Raw genomic sequence first — 19,824 nt, forward strand, 5'->3', positions numbered from 1 at the left:
CCTTCATCTCGCTGAGGCTGTGTTGCCCAAAGTCAATACTTTGAGGCTTGAAGCAAGTCCAATATCTATCCTTTGGTGGTTGCCATGTCCTGGCTTTCCCAAGTGAAAGGGCTCCTCAGGACATGGCAATGTCCTTTCTATGAGCCCAGAGGGAAGGATCTCCATCAGAGTAGCTTTGTGGATGTACCTCATCTTAAATAGAGGAGGTAGACAGTAGGCAAAGCAAATAGACTTTCTTGTGACCTTTTTCTTCTAATCATGAGGGAAAGAGAATAATTGGTTTTGAAACTGGTACTGTTCAGCAGATCAGCACTTCCACCTTCTGTAGGTGAGCCACAGAGTTATTTGCTCCATGTATTAATTATCTAAAGAAGGAATGGAAAAAAAAAATCAGATCCATAGTGTGGAAATTACATCAAATATTTAAGTTAGAGAAGAAAAAGTGAAAATATGCAAATGTACAATTTATTATTCATTGGCAGTAGCTATTTCCCCTTAGAGCAGGCAGATTGGGAAGAGCAATTAACTAACAGTCTTGTGTTTTGGTATGTGCGAGGGGGAGAACGAGCCATTCAGGTTAGAGCACACAGTGGAGGCAAAAAGTACTTCTGCCCTTCCTGGGTGATGAATGAGATCAAGCCTTGAGTGTGCCTCCTGCTGATAGACAAAATTCATAACGGCTTCGTGCCTCAGGGTGGCCTGGCCCTCGCTCCGGGACAGGACCCAGCCCAGTGTGGCACCGAGCAGCTGTGTGTCTGCCGAGGTGACGAGGTCTGGGATCAGTGCTTGCACTGGTGAGCTGGCCAAGACCTTCACGAGCTGCTGACAGGAATTATTTGAATGATGGATTTGCCCCAGGGAATGCCGGATTAATTTACAGGCAGTACAGAGGGAAAATGCTAGATGTGACTGTCGACAGATCACAGAAAACCCCTAGCCAATATACTTAGGGATTTAAAAACAACCACCCAAGAGACAGATTGTGTAAAGGACAGAATGGAAAAAAAATAACATGGCATTGTTATTTTTCCTTTCGAGGAATTTGCTGTCCACCTTACCAGAAATGCAGCTCCCTGTTCTATTTGCCTGTTGTTTGGCAGAGCAGAGAGTGCTCTGAAGTGGGTAATAAAAATTAATGAGAGCAGGAAAAGATCTCCAGGAAATATAACAGAAAAAAAACAAACCAACTTTTCATCCAGAGAGAGGATGACTGCAGAGACACAGTGGAAGGATGTACAACAACAAACAGTGCAGAGAAAGCAAATTGGCCCAACTGAACTTCCTTCTAGTAGTAGCAGAAGAAGGGATTTTGTAAAAGGAATGCATTAATGTAAAATGAACAATTTAAAAGAAAGTGTTAGCAGTCTTACTGAAAGGAACAAACCCAGTATATTTCAAAAGCTCTGCATATCCTAAATAATTTAATAGTACAACTTTTGCAGTAATCATATGGCCATCACCGTATTATCATTTTACAAAATATCACATTGAAATACAGCTTTTTTGTTGTTCTTGTTATGAATACTGATTTCAGCAAAAAGTAAGATCGTTTTACAGTCAGAACAATCTTAATGTTCAACATCTCCTCTTCAAATATGTAATTGTGCTAGCTTGGGTTGAATGTACTGCAGACATTTTTGTCCTGCCTTGTAAGTGAAAGGAAATAAAACATGGCAGAGAGATTTCATGTTGAGATGGGGGTGAAATTCAACACTCTCTTTTTAATGAAACAAAGGGTCTTTGTGTGAGGGGCCATGGGGCACACCACCAAACTGCCCAGGGGATGCTGTGGGGTAGGGATACAGCGTTTGTGTTTCTGTGGCAATTTCTTCTTGATATTCCCAGAAGAAGTCATTGTGAACTTTGCAGTCATAGAAAGGGATCAAGGCTTGCTCCAGACCTGAGGAGTGAGCTCTTTGGAACCACTACAGAAGCCACCCTCTTGGGTTGAATCAAAGGTCCAATGCCCCTTGTTTTTTGTCTCAGGCATTTTACTATGTGTCCCCTAAGTTATCATGTGGTTTCCAGTGCCTCTCAGTGCCATTCAGCAAAGCCTGTTTCCAATCTTTCTTTTTCCTAGATGACTAATTAATATGTGGGAGAACACACAGTGCAGCACGGGTCCTACCTCCGGCTAAATGGAGAGGTCTGCAACCTTAAGGAGCCCTAAGTTTCCAACTTGACTTATCTAGTGAGCTTTTTGTGTAAAAGTAAGAAAAATCCATCCACTTTTGTTTTCTGCTCGGTACCTTTGTAGTTATTTCTCTAAAATTGCTCTGTTGGTCAGCTAAGAAGTGTTTTTATTGCTGCTGGTAGTGTAATGAGTATTCCCTCTGAGATGTTTTTATATACTTTCCAGAGTAGAACCAAATCAACTAAAGTTTTAACACAGCTTCTTATCGGATTGAAATTGTACAGACTACAAAGAGTAATTTTTTTCCCCCCTCTCTTCAAATTGGTTTCTGATCTACCATTGTATATAAAACTACTTACCTGAAACAGTTGTTGAAGTGCTGCATGTTCTACTATTTCCATGCTTATTTGTTTGTTTCCTGAAATATAGCAGCTGTTTTTCCTAGTAATTAGTGCAACAGTTCACGCCAAAGCTAACAAACTAAAGACTTAGCTTTAATTTCAAAAGATTACTAAGGTACGAGCTCATGTCTCTATTTTTATTCGTCTGTTAGTAAGTACAGTTGCCAAAAGTACTTTCCAGTTCCTGCTCCATGCTCAGAGCAGGGAGAGAGCTACCTGCAGAAGGCTATTTAACCCATAAATTTTAAACATTTAAGGACGTAACACTGCCATTTGGAGATGCTCTCTTTCCCCTTTGCCAGAGGAGGAAACCTAGATGACTAATTTGGTTTAATCTAGTCTACACCTAGGTAAAACGAGCACCATCCCAATTTACCAACTTATACACTTAAAAAGGTCTTTAAGCCATGAGTTTGTGCAATATCCCACTGGACAGAGTGTACTACTGAGAGTGCTCAGAATAGTCCTGGTTTAGTATCCAGACTGCAATTCAAAATTTATTTTAGGAAAAGAAAAACTAATAACCATGTTAAACAAAAACCGCTGCCTTATTTAAATAATACTAAGTGCCACAGTATTTAAATGGAACTAAAATGTCTCATTTTCATAGGCAACTGTTTCTATCTTTCCTGCCTTTATTCCTATTATACATGTCATCTGTACAATGAACAGATTATGAAGATTCAAAAAATATTCTTCAATGGAAACTGAATGTAGCTGTGAATGGAAATGACAAATGAAAAGGCTAAACCCCAGTTGCGTCAAGAAGTATATTAAAAGCCCTCCTACAAAACAAACAGACGTAGCATCTCTGGATGGGGCTCTGTTTTGTACAAAAAGCAGGCTTCATATGTTTTGAAAGTTTGAGGGCTTTTTTGCTTTTCTGCCATGTTCTCTCCACTGTGGGCTTTCACCTACCTTCTCTTTTTTGGTGGAAAGACCAGAGATCACAGCAGCTCTGAAGTTTCATTGCATGGGTAGTGTGGGAAAGCCACGTCCCTGACAGACTTAGTCTCAACCACAGCACCCTCAGAGAAACTGATGAGATGAGGTGAGCTTTTTTTTCTTTCTTTTATTTTTAAATAAAATTCACATTAATTTTATTAACACTACTTTTTCTACCCAAAACTTCTATCCAAATATTCAGGGACCACAGCAAGATACCCCACCAAAAGCCACTAGAAAGACACTCGAAAGTTTTGATCCTTTTCCTCTTTTTATTGCTGTTCAGCAGCTGCCTCAGGTCAGACACCCCTTTGTTTTCTCCTCATTTGCAATCTTTACCATATAAAATCTGCAGCCATTGCTGGCTCCAGTGTGTCACAGCTGAGCCTCTTCTCTCAAGTATCAGGTTTACCAAATATTAAGGTTTAACAGCTTTTTTCTGGCAAGAAGTGAGTTATCCATGGTTTGATATGTAACAGGTGCAAGAGTGGGGTCATTGCAAAGGGGACACAGTTGTTTGGGTTTTTTTGTTTTGTTTTGTTTGGTTGGTTTGGTTTTCGATTGTTTTTTGTTTGTTTGTTTGTTGGTTTGTTTTTTTCTCCTGAAATTTGTATCTTAATTGCTTCATTTTGGATGCATTCATTTGGAGTGGTTTTGATTAAAATATTAGTCAAAACATTCCTGTTCCTTATCTGGGCTCAAAAATCCCTTGATGAGGGACTGCCCTGTCCAGTGGGCAGCAGGGACATGTTGGCTCAACCCTTTTTTTCTGTGATTTCTGATGCTGCACAAGGCACTGCATGCATCGCTTAGGAACAGTACAAAACTGCCTGCATCCTGATCTGATTTAAATTATTATGGTGTATAGAGAAACAACGTTGAGATCAAACGTCTTTAAAAAAAAAATCCCATATGCCGCAAGTTCCAAACAAAGCTGGAGTTTGCCTGGGACGTAATGACACCAGCCTGTCGTACTCTTCTGCAAGAGCCTGTAATTATTTCTCTCCTCAAACTGTGCATACATCATTGAGGAAGCTGATACATAAATAAAAAGACTGTATTAATTTCAAGCTACATTAGGAACACAGGAGTGAAAATAACCGAAATCTGATAGATAGAAAAAAAAATCTAAAATTAGAAGAAATCTGATGGGGATGTTTCTAGGGGAGTTATAGAGCAAGGAAGAAAAAAAAAATTAAACCATCAGAAAGCAAAAAAGTTTGCTATTGCTGCAGTATTTGACACGGCATGTGGTCTCTGTGGGTTCCTGAAGGTCTTACACTTATAGAATCATAGAATTATTGGAAAAGTCTGTTAAAATCACCAAGTCCAGCCATAAATCTAGCACTGCCAAGTCCACCACTAAACCACATCCCTAAGCACAACCTCTATGAGTCTTTTAAACACCTCTAGGGATGGTGAATCTACCACTTCGCTGGGTAGCCTGTTCCAATGCCTGACAGCCCTTTCCATGAAGAAATTTTTCCTGATATACAATGTAAACCTCCCATGGATTGATCATTTAGAGACTGGGCAAAGGCAGCACTGCAAAGGTACAGCATAATCCCTGTGTCTCCATCTTGTCTTCTTCAAGGCCATGAGGAAAATGTGATCATGTGAAGCCCAGTGTGATTTTTGTAAATCTCAGTGTTTCTCCAGAAGAAGGAAATGTATTGGGAAAATGCAGAGGGCAGATGGAGCTGGCAGAGGCTGTCAAGGAGGTGTTGGGTGCTCCTGCTTTCCTTCTGCTATTTTGGGGTCTGCAGTTTGACTTCAAAGGCTTTAGCATGCCTGAGCAACAGCTGTTTGAAATAGTGGGTTAAATTGGGACTGGAATTTCCCATGACACTTGGATTTGACATGACAAACCAAGGTATCTTCCCAGGCTCCCTACTTCATGTTGAGTTGGTTCATGTCTCACAGCTAAACACAGATATCCTCCATAGCTCTTGGAAGATGCTGTTTTGGCTGCCAAAACAAGCTCTTTCTGCCTAAGGGACAGTGCCTGTCATCTTTATTTTTTCACAGCTGCTATTTATAACCAGGAAGAAGGTGGCTGCAATTTTCAAACTGGCATGTTAGAAGTTAAGCTTTTAAAGCTATATTTAGGTATGTTCATCTGAGTGATTTGGTCCCCAAAGCATTCACATATTCTGCTGAAATCCCAAGGGTGACTATTTTGGCTAGCAGAAAATGTACATTACATACAGGAGTATTTTTAAAAAACAAACCAAATCAATTATAATCATGAATGTTCAGAAATCAAGGCCCTCATTAGAAAAAAGCAGCATAATGGTGGTCAGCCTACCCAGTGTGCAGACATGTTCTTTGCAAAGAGCACACTGTCGTCTGAACCAGATGTGCTCAGCAATTGGTCTTGCTGCTTTGTTTTTCCTGAGCTTATTGTGCTGGTTTGAGCTGAGATAGAGTTAATTTCCTTCATTGTAGCTAGTATGGGGCTATGTTTTAGATTTGTGCTGGAAACAGTACTGATAACACAGGGATGTTTCAATTACTGCTGAGCAGTGCTCACATAAAGCCACGGCCTTTTCTGCTTCTCACACCACCTCATCAACCCATCTTCCCTGGAGATGGTTGAACACCTGCCTGCCCATGGCAAGTGGTGAATGAATTCCTTGTTTTGCTTTGCTTGCGCATGTGGTTTTTGCTTTACCTGTTAAACTCTTTATCTCAAACAGTGAGTTTTCTCAATTTTCCCCTTTGATTCTCTCCCCCATCCCACTGGGAGAGAGTGAGTGAGCATCTGGGCAGTGCTTAGTTGCCGGCCGGTGTTAAACAGAGACACCTGTACATCAGATCTAACTTTTCTAGCTAGGAATCAAATGGTGACTCTCACCAGCACAATCCTTTTGGAAATCTCCCTCCTGTTCTCTGGTAGAGGCTTTTCCTGAAGGCAAAGCTCAGTGCTCTTGGCCCTAGAAAGGGAGATGGTGCCTTGAACCGGGAGGTAGGAGGGGGCTGATGGCTGAGATGGGGGTCCTGCAGAGTACTGCTGTGAGCAGTGGGGTCTGCAGCACCGGGAAGGGTGAAGGGAAGGGCAGCCAAGGCTCAGGAGGTGAACAGCCTCAAATCCCCATCCTGCCTCATACAGCCATAACGACCCCAGGCTCCAATGAAGGAGCGAGCTGGTGGCTCTCCAGTGTTTGGGGGCTTTCCTGTGCTTTTTCTGAATGTGCAAGGCTTTCCTTTTATTCTAATCCCAAAATGCAACTGAAATTAAAGGTGTGGGGTTTTTTGGCGTTGGTTTTTTGTCGTTGTTTTTGTTTGGGTTTTTGTTTGTTTGTTTTTGTGTGTGTGTTTTTTTTTTCCTTACATATTTCAGAATTTGGGAAAAACAGGTGGGCTGAAAATGAATATTTAATTTTTAAAGGAGCATGTTATTAGTTGGTTTTCATGTGACATACTAATGCTCAATGAATCATCAACTAGGGACCAAGCTTTTTTTGTGCAAGGTGCTTTACAGAAATCTGTTAAAACCTGAGTGCTGACAGATCACGCTTTCCATTAGAGTTTAGGATTACACGGCTGCTACTTATGTTATCACTAGAGCTGTAGCTTAAAATCAATTATGTGTATTCCATGCAGGGTTTTACTGGACTGTATATCCAAGTTAATCTCTGTGGCTTGAATGAATGGCACCACTGAGAAACCTGACTCATGCAACACAAGCTAACAACTTACTCCCCTGTAAATACTTGAGAATCGGCTTCTTCTTGAGTGCTAGCAGGAGACAATCTGAACAAATTCTTCTTCTGGCAGAGGTTGCTGAAGGACACAAAAAATTTTCCTTGGGAGTAACTGCATTTGTATGCAGAAATACTGAAGTAACAAGTGACTGGGAAAACGTGTTAAACATTTTTCCCCTTTCTTTCTCTTCTCATTATTGTCTGTTGTTTGCTCTTTTACATGTCAGTCTTTAAAGAGGAAGCCATTCCAGCTGCATCAAAATAATTTTCTTTTAAGGGTGCATGTTCTTCTTTTGTTGATCAAAAGCAATTAGAGAGAGGAGAGCTGACAGTTTCACTGAACTGTCAATGAAAATACTGTAATGAACAGTTCATTTTGAAATAACCAATTCCCCCATTAAATGATCTGTAGCCCTGGGGGCAAGAACTGTGTGGAAACAAGAAATACTGTTTGTTGCAGCATCTCTGTGTTGATCTTCTGATATTTTCTAGGAACACAGTGGTATCACTATTTTGAAAGGAGCATTGGGAAGTGTGAAAGAGGCTACAGAGTACCAGGATCTGACCTCACACTGATGACCACAAGAAGTGTCCCTCTCTCTTCAATAGCATCTGGGTGCTCTACCTCTGTCAGTGCTTTGCTATAAGTACAGAGCTCTGTAAACCTCCATAAAAAATTGGAGAAGAATGCCAAGTTCAGCTTACTGGTTTTAAACACCTTTATTTAGTTAATTGCTTCATAATCCAAACTCCGCTTAGTGGAGTATCAGGCCAGTTTGCTCAACTGACATCATGTGCTCAGTGTGTTTTAGATATACCTTGCTTAACCTAAAATGCATTACAGAAGAATGTTCCTGTCCTTAACTGACTGTGCTAGGAATAAAACTTGTTTTGTGCTCTTAAATCTTCTTTCCCCTGACTTCCTCAGGACCACCCATGTGCAGGCTTTTCCTACTTTCTCCTTTCCTTTCCATGACCTCTCACGTTTCATACATTTGGGTCTTCTCCCCCACCCCTAGGCAAGTTCTGCTCCTCTCTGCCCCATCTCCTCTCTCTTGTTACTCCTCGAGACAGCCTCTCCCCAAGCCAAGGCCCATTCTTGGGCTTGTGAAAGCAGAGAGAGGAGAACTTCCTCTGCTCCCAGCTGTCTGATCCTGACTGATTCATTGCTGTGATGGTGCTTCACCTATTTCCAGGCCAGGAGCCAGCATGAGCAAGTGGCTGCTGCCAGTCCATTAATCTCACAGAAACAGCCTATACTATGTCACTTTATATGCACAGCAAAGTGAGGTGCTTGGTCTCCATGGCACACTCAGCATGGCACAATCTTCACATCTGCTTATTTTGGGCATATGTATATATACATATATATATATATAAAAAATGTATTTTTAATTTTTCTGCAGGACCACATGGGAGTTGTCACACTGCTCAGCTTTACATGTCTGATATCACCACCCACTCTCCCCACGTTATGTCTCCGAAGCTGAAGAGGTTGTTGCGCTGAAAACCCCGGGAGAGCACTCAGTCTGCAGCAGGTATGTGCAGAGCTCAGGTGGCCAGCATAGGTGCTGAGTGAGAAGCTTCACAGGCTAAAGCTCTTCCCTGGAAGGTCTCATTTCCATGTCTGTTTGGAACTCATTAGACCAAGTTTGTGTCTTGTATCACAAGTATCAGAAATAGCCTGTACACTGAAATGGCTGTCTGGCAGCTCTTACACAGAAAGTCAAACTGAACCGTCAGCAATACCATTATATCAATCTTTCTTGATCCTTCCTGGCCTCTTGGCACTGCTTTTATAAACATATGTCGTGGCTGCAGCTCAGTCACTGATGGTCTCGTTCAGCCAGGCATCTGCTTAAATTACCAGAAGCTCCAAAAATACAGAAGAGAAATCGCCTTCCCCAAGTGTCTTGTGGTTCTAGGAATGGTAACCAGCACTCAGACACCTTGCCGCAATTTGCAATAGGCTGCTTTAAATAGACTGCATTTATTCAGTGTCATTAGTAAGAGTTCAGAAATTAGCAATGAATGTAGCAAAAAAGTGTATGACCAGGTTGGTATCTTGTCTCCCAGAGATATGGAAAAGGGAACTGTGTCTTTCCTGTCAGACTGAACAAATCCCTCAGCTGTTACAACAATTATCAAGCTGCTGCATCACTTCCCCACTCCAGAGCACTCAGCTGAGAATTCAGAGCTCATTACGTATTTTTCTGGTCATGCCTGTTTTTTTAAGCACAATTTCTCTCACACACTCCTTGAGGTGTGCATTTTCTGTTCGTTTCTATGCTAATAAGAACTAATGAAAAGCCTTTTCAGGAGGGCAAGATGGATCATAAAATTTTAGCTCTGCCTGGTTACTGCTTCTTTTCCCAGTTATTGTTTCCAAATAAAATTTGTCAGTTCATGTCTCCTGACCCAGATGTAATTATAACATGGCTGTCAAACAAGAGCTGGTTTAATGCCAGCAACTAGGGAAGCCTCCTTTGTAGAGACATAAGGAGACCATTACTTGCAACTTCTCTTATGGGGTTTGAGTCCTATTTAAATAATCAGAAAATAGCTGTCTGTCTCCAGGAGAATAGCATAAATGGCTGCCATTGAGTGAAACATTTGGTGCTGTTTTTATGCTTTTCATGTTGCAGCAGCATGCTCCTTCAGTGCAGCCAGATACAACCTCTGATGTGTCCAAGCTGGAGATGAAAACAAGCAAACATAATAATTTTACTGGGCTGTTTGTTAGGATTTTATATTGAGTTTTCCAATGGGAACCAATGCTGCTGGGGTCCTGTTGGCAAACATGAAAATACTAATTATAGATAAAAAGTGTAACTCACTTTGATTTGAGCTCTATGGTGCTAGGTTATTTTTGTGTAACTCATGGAATGTCATTTCACACAAACCTGAGATATGGATAGTTTCTCTCCTCATTTTGAGGATGTTCGTGAAGAGCAGGGGGTTGCACAAAGGCTTGGATACAGTGGGCCAAACACCCTTTTTTTTGATTGCTGCTTTGCTGCTTTTCATTTGTGGTCTTGCATTGTGTGGCATGAACAGCCAATATATGACCATGGTGTTTTGGCATCCTATTACAAACTCTCAGCGAGTCCAAAGCTAAGCAAATATCATGAGCCTGTCCTAAAAAGGAAAGTTGCCTCCAGAAAATGGTGTCCAAGTAAATGGAGTTTTTCTTCTTGCCTTCAGAGTTTAGCAACTATCTTTGGTCAGTTTGCAGACCAGAGATCTTACACAGAGAAGGCCAGATCCTTTTTGGCATGTTTTCCCTCATTGCAACACCCCTTGCAAAATGCAATTTGTACAATCTGGCTTCCATAAGAGGTTGGTGTCCATATGAACAGGGGCAGCATTCATTGGAATGGGGTTCAGTGCTCCAGCGAGAGCTGGATGTGGCAAACTGTGATGCAGTTTTATCTTAAACCTAGAAAATGAATATACTGCCAGGTCATTTGGGTTGCATTTGGGATGAGGCATTCAGAGAGAGTGCGTGCCTCTGCTGATATCCTCAGGTACTCTGACACAGACTGGTTTAGGAGTTGCTGGTTCTTCATGGGTAAGATGCCCTTGATACCTTGCCTCTGGCAGGAACAGGAGGGTCTGGGTCCCCTTTGGAGCTGGGAGAGCCTGTCACTCATAGAAGGAAGTGCCTCTTCTTCCTCCTCAGCTTCCAGGAGGGTCCCAATGCTCTGGGAGCGCCTGGCTCCATGAGAGGCAGGAATTACTCCTTGCTGCCCTCCCTGAGGTTGGAGCTTCACCCCTGTGAGGAGCTACCCAAGGCAAAATCTCCAGGTGCCTGCTAAGCCTGGAGACGTGCTAAGCTTGATTTCTCTGTGTTAAGCTTGATTTCTCTGTGCTGAGCATGGTCAGAAAGATCCAAGTGCTTTTGAGTGGTGGAAACAATTACTTATTGGAATTAACTTCTGCCCTAGAAATGGCTTCTGCGCCCTCTAATTCTGTTGCCTCTAGCCCTGCTTAGAGCAAGGAAAATCTCCAAGGCTCAGCTTTGGATTTCATTAACACTCCTGGAAAGCTGGGGCAACACCACCAGCTCCTGCAGGGTCACTCCAGCTGTGCACCTGAATCTGGTTTAATGACAGCAGAGCTGATGTGACAGCCAAGAATGTGCAGGAACAATTTAAAGCAGGAACAGAAATGTTTCCTTTTTAAAGAAAAGCAGGTGATATTGAGCCCTTTCCACATGCTAATACCCGTTTCTGAAATGAAAGCCAGGCTGAGAGCAATAGGTATATCCTGCACAGTTTGCAAATCATCTCATCTCATCCCATGTCTGGTTGTCAAAGTCCTGTATTTCCTAAGCTCTCTTTCCGAACTTTAAAAAACCTTTTTCCTAAATATTAAACCCAAGGCAAATCCATATGGTGGATTGTAATAAATGCACTGATGTTAAAAAACAAACTCTCAGAATAAATTATGTGATAATCTTAACCAAAAGCCTTTAGAGAAGCTCTGCACTGGAAGACCTTCAGTTGCTGTTAATTTTGCTTGCTTATGGGAGTTGTGAGTAGGAACTTAACAGCAGCATCTATAGGGGCACCTTTCACTAAAGTGGCCTGTCCCGTGACCCACATCAGTGCTTATAAGCAAGGACAGAAGGCAAATTCCCACTGTCAGCTGAGAAAAAAAGATTACCTTTCTCCTTGTAATTTCTCTGTGTGTTTCCCCCCTTTTCCTCAGGGCTCAAAATCCAGGATTGTGTAGCTGGTTCTAGAAATTAAACTCTTAACATGTAGCTAATCCTACTGAGGGGGTGAGGAAGGTGAGAAAAGTCTTTGGATCAACCTTCCTCCTCCCTGCTCACCTGAGTGCTTGTTGCTGGTGAAATACTCCCACTGGTGCCTCTGAACTGTAGCTGTCAGCCCGTGATCTGGTGGCACTCGTGGGGATATATCTACTGGGCCCATGGAGGACAACTAGGAACAAAATCAGGCATGCCATTAGGAAACCCAAATTCTACGCCAACATTTTGGAGGGCAGAGTTGAAAACTATTGCTGAAGGGCCACAGGTTGTATGCAAGGTACCAACAAGTGACAGGGCTGTCACAGTATCACAGTATGTTTGGGATTGGAAGGGACCTCAAAAGATCATCTAGTCCAATCCCCCTGCTGGAGCAGGAACGCCTAGGTGAGGTCGCACAGGAACATGTCCAGGTGGGTTTTGAATGTCTCCAGAGAAGGAGACTCCACAACCCCCCTGGGCAGTCTGTTCCAGTGCTCTGTCACCCTCACTGAGAAGTTGTTTTTTCTCAAATTTAAGTGGAACCTCTTGTGTTCCAGCTTGATCCCATTACCCCTTGTCCTATCATTGTTTGCCACTGAGAAGAGCCTGGCTCAATCCTCGTGGCACTCACCCTTTATATATTTATAAACATTAATAAGGTCACCCCTCAGTCTCCTCTTCTCCAAACTAGAGACCCAGCTCCCTCAGCCTTTCTTCATAAGGGAGATGCTGTCACTCCATCTATTCCATCACCTGCTGTACAGGACCTGTCTCCCCGATTTTGCTTTGCTCAGTGGCACAAAGCTTATTTGTTTTAGCCCTGCCACTGTGTCACAGCAGGATTCCTGAGTTTTGTGGATAGATAGTATACCTCTCCCTCTGCTTTCCAGAAAACAGTAGTAACATTAACACAAATACAAATACCATAAATAGTTTGGGTTTTTTTATTTTTTTTTAAGTAGTCCCTGTGGTTCAAGAAAACAGTAATCAAAAATCATAATTTTCCATGCAGCTTTTATACCATTTGAAGGACTGGGCTCTCCACTGCCCTTTCCATGTGGACGTAAGGTCTTTGCAGTCATGGAAAAGATGCTGAATTCAGCACACTAGCCACTGGATGTGTGACATGCTCTGGAATGATCAGCTCTGTGTACATAAGAAGTAGCCTTTGGGTGTCACCTTTATTGGTGCAACCTGCCAGAAATAAATAGTATTAACACCTCACAAAACAGTGTGATGCTGGGCAGACACAGTGACAGTGGGTAGTTGTATACCCCCTCCCAAGTGCTGTGACATCTCCTACCCACATTTCCCAAGGACCCCTTCCTCACCCAGGACACATCATGCCCAGCCTGGCTATCTCCTCACCCTGGCCCAGCTGCACACTGCCATCTGTGTCCTCTGCTTTTGAGGAAACCAGATGTGCCACCTGTAATGCCTGCATGTGTGAGGACCACGGCATTCACGGGGGCAGCACCACAGCCTCTCTCCTGCTCCTCCATGCCGGGCAGAGCAAATTGCCAGGTCCCTGCTCTGCCTGCATTGGGTGTATGGGGAAGGCTGCAGTGGATGAATGCTGAAGCAGGGGCATGATAGATGCCCATTCCACATTCCACAGATGCACTGTATGTGGGATTGCCGCATAGGAAGCATCCAGGGATGACCTCTTGCTGTAGCCACCTGGCCAAGCAACTCTGCCCAGCAGAGCCTCCAAGCTGGGGCTTGGTGCCTGGAGGCACTGCAAAACTCACAGCAGTGCTCTGCCAGGCAACAATACACAAAGTATCATAGCCTACAATAATTCAGCACGACAAAGTGATTAGCAGCTCATAAAGGACCATAAAACTCTTGGACTAATAACACAGGCCCTTGTGGCCTGTAAAAACTAAGTGATGGTAAATGAGGTACCAAGGTATTATTCTCAAATCTGTCCTTTCCCTAGTTTGTTTGTAAACCTGCAGGCATTAAGCCTGACAATGGAGCTGACTGTATTGGAGAGGCTGGACTTCAGTTTTCAGTGCAGGTACAAAACCCGCAAATGCAGCAAAACAAATCTGCAATTAGAAACATCTTCCTGAACATCTAGATTTACTCACAGCAGTAGAAAATTAAGTGCCCATCACTGTGATTTTGGCACTCAGAGCTGGATCAGTTCCTGGTGCTAAGGCAAGAAGATATTTTACAGCACCACAGTTCCACCTTCAGCATCAGGTTAGCGAAATTACCCTGAATCAGAAAAGGTGCCTTTGCAAGGAGGGAGGTTAAGTGCACAGCAAGAGCCTTTGCTTGCAGACTGATAAAATATGTGTGAACTGGAGACTCATTCCCATTGTATGTATAATCTTAATAAGGGAATAAGAGAATAAAGGAAATATTTGTCTTCAGGTTATGGTTGTCTGGATAAACTCATTAAGACCGGTTAAACTGTGTATTTCCTGGGTAGTGTCTGATGAAGGGTATGGATATGCCAGAGATTCAGTTGCCACTAACATAATTGTTTTGTGCCACTGGCATTTTATTTCACAGCATGAATATAAACCTTGCCATCACAGAGACCTCATTGTATGGTCACAGCAGAGTGGCTTCAAGTGCTGAATCTGTGTTTGTTAGCATACATGTAAATGTATTTTTCTTTTCTCTGATTTGATGGAAACTTTACAGGTCCCCAAATCTTGCTCTCAGAATGTGGAAGCAAAGCTGGGTGGGATGTGCTGAGCACATGAGCCTAGCCCCCTCTCTCATTCGGTATTTTTTTCTCTTCTGATAACTGGGATGTTTCTGCAGGATCTGTCCTCTGCACTTACCACCTTGACCTCCAACTTGGATTGCAGCTTGCTCCTGATCCAAACAGTAACACAAACTCTTGTGCTGACCATATGTATTTTACATCATTTAGAAGTTAATTGATGGTGAGAATTTATCTTCGTCTCTCTCCCTTTCTGGGGTCTGTCCTGGTCTGGTTCTAGGTTATGTTTTCATGGCTTGGATGGTGGAAATGGGTGTATGTTCATGAAAAATGCAGATGACATTAAACAGTGAAGAGCTGCAATGCTGTCTGGACTTCTAGCTGGTCTTGAAAGGCTGGGAACAGTGTTGGGAACAAGAAGATATGATTCAAGGCAACAAGAGAGCAGCTGTGCTGAGGTAGAACTAACAATGTGCATTGATACTGAGTGCCAGTATCTGGATGCCAGTCCAGGTAGCTGCCCCCAGAAGGGGATGGAGGGTTGGTAATGGATCACAAATGGACAGAAATAGATTCTGTGAAGTTACAAGAAAAGGCAAAGGTGACATAAAGGTATGAGCAGTGGTATGGCCTCGTAGGCATCCAAAGTTATTATTTTTCGTCATTTTCTCACCAAAACTGAATTCTGGGACCGGGTTAGGGCTTTGTTCTTAACAAAGAAGCAAACCACAGAGCCTAGTACAGAATGTGCAGAAGTCTAGAAAACATCTCTTACACAGGAAGGTTTACAGAGAGATGTTGTTATATCTAGAGAGGAAAAAAATGAGGAGAAATCGAGGAGTCATGTGACATGTAAAGGGAAACTGGAAGGAGGAAGGAAATCTTGTCCCACCCTCACTGTGGATCGAACAAGTCAGGGACACGCTTTTCTGCAGGGAAGATTTTGGCTTTAATGTTAGAAAAATAGTTTTGCAAAGTTGTAGCAGCAGTGTAGCACATCTCCGTGAAAGACCTTATAGGCAAACATGATTGTGTTTAATATAAAACTGATTTCATTCACATATTTCATAGCACCATATTCAAATGCACTAAAAATGTGTGTATCACAGGACTATAGGGTAATCCATGTTAGAAAGGACCTTGGAGGTTTCTAGTACAACTTCTGTGTCAGCAGTCAGGTCAGCAGTTAGGTGCACAGAGACAGAGGTGATGGTGCCATAGCTTTGCTGGGTAACCTTTTTCCTTGGTCAAGGCAGAAGCTCCATGATTTCAATTTATAACCACTGTGTTTTATCGTCCCACTCTGCACCTTTGTAAAGAGTCTGGCTTTGTCTTCTCGGTATCCTTCCTTTAGGCACTGGGAAGTGGTATCCATGTGGTCTGGTCAGGATCCTTGCGATTACGAGGAGCACAAGTGACACCAGATGGAGTTCTCATCATCTCTCATATTCAAGGTTAGCTTGGTGACCCTGTGCTGGTTTGGGGCACGCTTTTTGTACTCCTTGGGAGCAGTTAGTAATTAGGATCTTCTGTTTCTCCATTCTGTTCCAGCTCTGTGTGCAGGATTCACCCACTGTGCTCTGTCTTCTTACCTGGGTATGGCAAGGTCATAAACCTGCTCATTTTCTCTGCCTTTTTTATCTTCCCACCATCAACTCTCAATGACTTTTCTTAGTCTGGATGTAGGCTGTCCTCTTGTTTAGATAGTTCCTTCTTTTCTGAGTCTGGGTATCTAGAGAAGCTCCTTGTGGATGTGATGGGATGCCAATGACCTGCTAAGAAAGGTGCTATTAACCCCTGCCATTCTTCTACTGTTTCTCCTGGACCTTCCACCTGGACTTTCCCATCCATTCTCCATTCAGACTTTGCATTTCTGTCACAAATGAGAATAAACTGGGAATCTCTGCAGAGATCTCTGGAGATTTTTAAGAACGGGAAAACGGCACATCTGACAGAACTGTTTTAGGAGTTGCTGAATCCAGCCATCAGGGTGAAGGGTGGACTATACAATCCTTGACATCTCTCCCAGCCCTATTTCTGTGACCCATGCTTATATTGCTCTATCCATATTTCTTCCTTGCAACACAAAAAGACCTAAAAACATCAGTTGAGAATAACCAAAACCTTCAAATTAGAAGCAGCTAAATATTTTTTAAATAATGTAAGAATTTCTAAGACAGTGTCCTCTTATTTTTATGTCTAGCATGATTTTATGAATGCTTAAAATTAACAATTTTAAGTATAGCATATGGCATATAGAGTTTCACAATAGCAGTAAATAAATACAGGCCTGCATTTGCATCTAGAGTTCCCTTCACGTGCTAACCACATCCATTCCACACCTGCATCCTTAAGGGCATGAATGCAGTTCCCACTTATTCCTTTTTTTTTCTTAACATTTAATGGCAACAACAGCTAACGAAGCTAAATATTACAGTGGGAGCTGCAATTAAGGTTTCTAGGTGCTGTGGTATACACGTAATTTTATTGGGTTATTACACCCTCTGGTGAGGAATTGTTTGACAGATGGACACTGGTGTCAGGCAACCTAGTGAGAGCCTTCCTGAAGTAAGGCTCTCCTTCCTCCCAAAAAAATCAGGGTGAAAATCTCAAGTGAGTAATACTTTTGTCCTGGATGCAGCAGTCAGATCCACACAAATAGCTTCACATTGCAGATGTGGAGGACAGCTAACCTTCATGCAGATCCAAGCACAGCTTGCCTGGATAGCTGTCAGTCAGCAGCTCATCCAAACTGACAACCTTGACTGAATTCACACCTTTGCTTGTCACCTCATTAAAACAACCTGGATATTGCAGAGGAAGTCCAAGAGATCTGTCTTAGCTTAGCACTAAGAGTTCATTTGTTGTAAGCAGAAAGAAAGGGGCCCAAGGAAATGCAAGGAGAGGTTTTATTTCTTACCACCCTCCATCCGGTCCTCTTCTTCCTTGGGCCACTGATCACTGTTCACTGTAATTCTGTTTGCTTCCAAGGTGTGTGCCCTGGTGAGTATTTTAAGGTTTTAAGGCTTAACCTTTTATAGGGAAAGGTGGTTTTTGTGGTGTTTTGTTTTGGTGTGGTGTGTTTTGGTTTTTGTTTGTCTGGTTTTGTTTGGTTTTTTGTTTGTTTTTAATAATGCAGAAGGGCCAGGAAGTTTCTTGAAGTTACTCTGGGAATTAATCCAAAGAACAGTACAAATCCTGGCAAATGGCCAGCCCTCCCTCTGAGCCACCTGGTTTGGGGAGGTTCCCAGGCAAGCCCTCTTAGCAAAGGTTTTCTCCTCAAACTGTGCTTTGCTTGTATGTAGCTATTTCAGGCTATAGTCAAAGCTAAATTGAGAAGTTATGCTCCAAGAAACTTGGCTCCACTCTAATTACATAGTTAGTTACACCACTAGTGAAATATTATAAATATGTTTAAAAGTGGAACAACAGACTGCACCTTGTGTGCAGTGTGGTATCTCTTACCTCAGCTGATGTTTGCCTCTGTGAGCACATGAAATGCTTCTGAAACTCAGAGGGAACCTCTCCCATACAGACACAGAAAAAGTGACGTGCTCCCCGCTAAATTGTCACTGGTATATACAGAAGTGCAGGCAACTTGGCTGCTAGCAAGTATAAGGATTTGGTTCACTGCAACCCAGGTGAGTGAGTAACCAGTTTATGACAAACTTTCCTGTGAATATGTCAGAGGGTGTGGAATGGGTAGGAAAATGCCACTGTGAACTGACGGATGGCTTTGGGGGTTCCTCTGGCTGTAACAGCAAATTTGCCTGAGGTTTTCACAGTTTTTTTTCCTGATGACCACAGCTAGATGGAAATAGAAAACAAAAGAAGCTCCACTTTGTCATGAAAGTGGATATTATTTACCAGACTCCAGTCCAACAACCACAATGGTATGCTCGCTGGTTTTCTGTAAAATAGATGTCAACTGTCATTACAGACTAATGGGAAACAGATGTTGTCCAGAAAAAAAACCCTGGTGCACACAGCATGCAGCACTGGGCTTCCTGCTGCTCTGCCAGAGCTGCCACATCTGCAGGGAGCGGGGCATGCTTGTTCACAGTGTGTGAAAGAAAAGGGCTAAATGTTACCTTATCTTATACCGATTTGGGATTTTTTTGAGATCAGGCACTTGCATACCTCATCAGAGATGTTGTATTTCATTTAAATGACAGCATTTTCAGAACAGGTAGCGGACTCACAGCTGGGAACATCACACAATGTTTCACGTTCTGTCCTTGTAACTGCAGCTCTCCAGGGCCCTCAGTTCCCTCCAGCAATCTCCACAGCTGAACAGGGTTCAGCTGAGAAATCAAAAGGCTTCAAGTGCACTAAATGCAACCGGGACTTTGTGTGCAACAAACAATTTGGTTAAAAATAAAAGTTACCAGATTTTAGCATCTTCTTTGGCAACAGGGCCCTTATGGATTGGAGCCACCATGGGCAATCTAATTAAACATGGGTTTTTGTGGCCACCCCACTCTCTGAGCAAACGACAGTCAGTTTTGTTGCAGTGCACCAGCTGTACATGTCCTCCCATGAGGACAGAGCAAAGGCCATGCCAAAGGTTCAGAAAAAATGTTTCCTGGTGAAGCCAGCTCAGTATTTAATGAAGGCAGGGTGAGCATTTTTTATTGGCAAAATATGATGTTATATGTTTCTTTTCTATGTACCTATCTGTTTGTTGATGGTAAACTAAAAGTGTCTCAGTTTATTTAGGTGTATTATAGCTTATCAAGACATTTTGAACTAAACCAGCCCTCCTGCCCAGGGTGCGCTGCTGGTGCGTGCTCTGTACTAGTCATGCACACGGATTTGCAGCCCCCTCTGACTACTAACACGTAGGAAGTCTGGAAAGCTTCAGTTTATGAGACTACCTCTGGCTCAAAATAAAACCGTAGAAAATATATACCTTTTTTTTCTTATTCTTGTAAGCAGTAGTGGGACTTCTGCACAGCAGAACCTTGCTTCATTTCTGTCACTTAACGGGGTCTCCATAGATAGGCTCTGAAATTGTTTAGCCACTGTAATCTCACATAGTAATAGCATCACCAGGAGGTCCTTCAGTGCATATGCAAGGCCTATTACCCGAACACCCATCTCCTCTGCTATGGCGGTCCCACCTAATAATGACTTTTTAATGAGTTTTTCCAGGGCTAAGGGTTTTTCTTTTAAATCCAACATTTTAATGATGT

General features: G+C 42.6%; 1 long non-coding RNA gene across 4 annotated transcripts in view; it reads left to right on the plus strand.

The window, feature by feature from the left end:
• Positions 1-19,824, plus strand: part of LOC110359364 (uncharacterized) — a 75,765-nt gene that overhangs the window by 13,236 nt on the left and 42,705 nt on the right. For 3 of the 4 annotated variants that reach the window (XR_010467891.1, XR_010467892.1, XR_010467889.1), the window contains exon 2: positions 8,594-8,725. This is a non-coding gene — a long non-coding RNA (uncharacterized LOC110359364). Of the gene's footprint in view, positions 1-8,593; positions 8,726-15,983; positions 16,084-19,824 lie in introns of all 4 variants that reach the window. The other variant, XR_010467890.1, reaches the window with a different exon arrangement.

This window comes from Columba livia, chromosome 1 (assembly GCF_036013475.1).
Source record: "Columba livia isolate bColLiv1 breed racing homer chromosome 1, bColLiv1.pat.W.v2, whole genome shotgun sequence".
Lineage (NCBI taxonomy): Eukaryota > Metazoa > Chordata > Aves > Columbiformes > Columbidae > Columba > Columba livia.